General features: G+C 42.4%; 1 protein-coding gene across 5 annotated transcripts in view; it reads left to right on the top strand.

The window, feature by feature from the left end:
• HS3ST1 (heparan sulfate-glucosamine 3-sulfotransferase 1) overlaps window positions 1-4023 on the top strand; it is a 67145-nt gene extending 63122 nt beyond the window's left edge. For 4 of the 5 annotated variants that reach the window (XM_073891429.1, XM_073891431.1, XM_025887500.2 and 1 more), the window contains exon 3: window positions 3372-4023. The gene's annotated coding sequence lies outside the window, so the exon portion shown is untranslated. The remainder of the gene's footprint in view (window positions 1-3371) is intronic. The other variant, XR_012377852.1, reaches the window with a different exon arrangement.

Here is a 4023-nt window from a genome sequence, read left to right as displayed (position 1 = left end):
AGAAGAAGAAGAAGAAGAAGAAGAAGAAGAAGAAGAAGAAGAAGAAGAAGAAGAAGAAGAAGGAGAAGAAGAAGAAGAAGAAGGAGAAGAAGAAGAAGGGGAAAGGGAAGGGGAAGGGGAAGGGAAAGAAGAGGAAGAAGAAGAGGAAAGGGAAAGGGAAGGGGAAGGGGAAGGAGAAGGAGAAGGAGAAGGGGAAGGGAAAGAAGAGGAAGAAGAAGAGGAGGAGGAGAGCGATCACACTCTCTCTGTCATGTAAATGTATGGCAAGAAAGCAGCCGAGAGCCAAGAAGGGTGTTCTCACCAGAAACCTGAATGCCCACCACATTGATCTTGGACGTAGCAGTCTCTAGAAATTGTGAGAAAATAGATTTCTGTTGCCTAAGCTCTCCAGTTTGTGGTAGTTTATTACGGCAACCGCAGCTGGACACTAATACACTCCCTCAATAAATGTCTTAACACATCTAATACCATATTGGCATCATGTTCTCAGTGGACCCAAACAGACACATGACCACCAGGAGTTTCAGGGGTTTGCCTAAGACCATAGGCCCAGGGCTTGGCAAAGCTGGGGCTCAATCCCAGGCAGCTGGACTCAAGGCTCTACATTCTTTCTTACTGATCTACCCCGCCTTGAGTCAGTGACTGGCTTGACTTGCTCTGGGGAAATTTAGGGGAACAGCTTCTACCCTCCCTTAACTAAAGCATTTCTGCTGTTACCTGTTTTGTCTAACTTGAAGGCAGACACCCATCGTATCCTATCTGAGACTTCTTCACTCCAGCAAACCCCTCTAGTACTTTCTTTCATTCTTTGTGATGACACAGGGCTCTGATGCTTCCTCAGTCTCCCTCCTGCTCTCCAGAGGCAACTGAGACAGAGTGAGTGTAAATGGGCTCCAACATTTCCCAGCTGTAAAATCTCAGACACCCTTACTATTGTGAAGTTTTGTTTAATTATATGAGAAAAATGAGAATATCCATTCCTAACTCATGGGTCACTTGAAGGACTAAGTGAGTTAACATTTAAGGACCCAGGACATCAGCTAATACACAAAGCCATTTATAAATAATAGATCCCTGTCTGATTTATTTTTTTATTATTTTTTTAAGATTTTATTTATTTATTTGACAGAGAGGGACACAGCGAGAGAGGAAACACAAGCAGGGGGAGTGGGAGAGGGAGAAGCAGGCTTCCCGCTGAGCAGGGAGCCCGATGCGGGGCTCGAACCCAGGATCCTGGGATCATGACCTGAGCCGAAGGCAGACACTTAATGACTGAGCCACCCAGGCGCGCCTAATCCCAGCCTGATTTAGACCCATCTTTTGATTTATTTGAACCGGTGGCTCATTAATCTGTTGCCCAAAAGTGCATAAAATACTTTCATTTGAGATGATGGCCTTTTCTACCCCTCCCTTGTGGTGAGATTTCCAATAGACAGACTCAGGACATTCCGTTCAGCAGCTCTGCCTAGCGTTTACATTTCCCCATATGTTCATGTGAACCAAAAGGAAATATTTTTATTTCCTAGCGTGGTTATCTCATTCCCAGAATTTCCCATGAACTTAGTAATCAAGTCCTGACTAGTGCCTGAGTTAATGTCAAAGCCTATGTCAGAAGTTGCTTGTTTCGGTGGGTGGGAGGTCAGGGGGAGGGTGTGGGAAGAGTTAAGGAAGTTATTCTCTCAGTACAGTTCTGATCTTCCAAGAAGGATACTCTGCTTTCCGTTAGCTCTAATGGTTCTTTATCTGAACCCATGTTGAAAAGTTAAAACAGCAATTGTTTAAGCCATTTTTAAAATTGAAAATGAGAAGTAGTGTGCTGTCCTGGGAATTGAGTGACCTTCAGAGTAACGTAGGTGAGAATTTGGTCTGCTGCTAAGGAGCTGAGTTACCTTAGTCCATTTCCTTAACTTCTCTGTGTTTGTTTTCTGCAACTAGAGAAGAATGAGCTTCCCTTCCTGAGACCTCCTGTGGGGCTAAAATGGGGTTGGAAACCTAAACTACCTCCATGCCAAAGGTACCTGTGTGTGTGGCCATTGTGCAAGGATGAACCTGATATATTTGTGACTCTGGCACCCACACCACCTCTTCGCCTTTCAAGGTGTTAGGTGTTCAAAGCTCATCAGGGTTTTTGAGAGCATCTAGTAGAGAATTTCCACTGTTTTATTTCCAAGAAAGTCTAGGTGGCTTGTTAGAACTTGGAAGTTCCTCTCATGATTAATATCATCAGTAGACACTGTTATAGGTTTTTGTTCATTTGTTGGCTTGTTTCAAGTAAAAAGAATTGTTCATTCTCTCCATTAAATGTAGGCTTTATTGAGAAATCAAATTTTAGTTTTCACATAATACTTGTTTGGCTGTGTTTATTTACTTGATTAACTGATCTTTAAACTGATTCTTTGGAATATATGAGAACACCTGGAAAGTCCCGTTGGATTGAGCCCTTGGTTATTAACTGCATTGCCAAATACCTGTGGCAGGTACTGTTTCCTGTCACTCACCATACATTCTGGAAAGAAGGACACTATTCTCTGAAGGACAATGTACCTCATCCAATTATTTCTTTTTTTTTAAATTTTTTATCCAATTTTTTTCTCAAAAGTAATCTTGTTGAACATGTCATCATGTCTAAAAAAGTATTTTATTATTATATTTTTCTCTAGCTCCGCTCTTCACATGTCTCTGAATGACAAGCTCTGATGTTGGCATGCATGTGTATGTGCCAGGCTTCCAGAGGGTTTTGGCCCCTGAGTAGGTGACCAATCATGATCAGATGCACCCATGGCCAGAGTGCAAGGGCTTTGTGATATGTTATGATAGGTGCCTTTCATGAACCATAAGTTTGTGCTGATGGTTCTTCTACGTACTGTGGTATAACAGTTCATATTTCTTTTCCACATGTGTTGTCCACTGAAAGATAACAAAAATTCAATAAAATACTTATTTTAGGCCCATGAGAAGAATCCATAAATGTCAACCCCTTAGGCCCCTGAGAAGAATCCATAAATGTCAACCCCTGCCTTTGCCTTGCTCACATCTGGCTCCTGAGTGGACCTAGGACATCCTTCTAGAACAAGACACGTCCCTGTGTCCGCACTATTTCTGCTCGAGTCAGGACAGGTGTTGGCAGCCTCAACCCGTGACTCCAGTGGGAGTGTAGCAGAGTGGTAGTGATCCTGGAATTCTGCTCCTTCACCTGTTAGCTCTTTGAACCCAGGCAAGTTAACACATCATCTGTAAAATGAGAACAATACCTATTTCAGTGGTTTACTTTGAGGACTAACTGGGGTATTATTACATGTAAAGTGCCTGACACATAATAAGCCCTCGGTAAATGTAACATATCTTCATTATTATTTTTCCTCTTCTTCCAGGTGGCCCCATTACTGAGTGAAGCTCACCTACTCTGTTCCAAGCCTGCCCCCATTCTTCTACAAGGAATTATGACTGACACACGGGGCCAGATTTCATGGGACCATGCTGAACCTCATCACTTCTTGGTGACTTTGAAAATTTATCTCATCTGCAACTGACTTTCTCATATGTAAAAGAGGCATCATATCACCATTAGTGGTGCTGTAAAGATTACATGAGCTGATTTTTGTTAAGTGTTTAATATGATTCCCTGGGCAGCATTGGTACTCGACAATTTTTTTTATGAAAATGAGTGCAAAACTGCGTACGTATAGGTAAAAGTTTTGAACCAACGGTATATTGGGTCTGGTCTTTTAAGAATCCTTCCCTTGTGGCCACATGCTGGGGATCACTCTTGCTTGCCTGCAGCAGTTAGCTTACTAATTCATTCCCAAGCGTTGTGTTTGGTTTTGCTTTTGCTTTTGCTTTTTACAGGCCACGGTTCTAAGAAACAGAGCCCTCACTTTTCTTTGGAGACTGGAGGCACAGAGAAGGTATCACCACCTCGGTTCTTACTGCTTTCCACAGAACATCACAATTCACACAGGGGCACTAAATACATTAAAATGTGGAAAAGTGAAACTCTGCTAAATAAATATTCATAAAGCACAA

This window comes from Callorhinus ursinus, unplaced genomic scaffold (genome assembly GCF_003265705.2).
Source record: "Callorhinus ursinus isolate GAN/ISIS: 27379988/994484 unplaced genomic scaffold, GSC_fseal_2.0 scaffold4, whole genome shotgun sequence".
In the NCBI taxonomy this organism is placed as follows: Eukaryota; Metazoa; Chordata; class Mammalia; order Carnivora; family Otariidae; genus Callorhinus; species Callorhinus ursinus.
The sequence above is the reverse complement of the archived record's forward strand: the minus strand, read 5'-3'. Positions and strand labels throughout refer to the sequence as shown.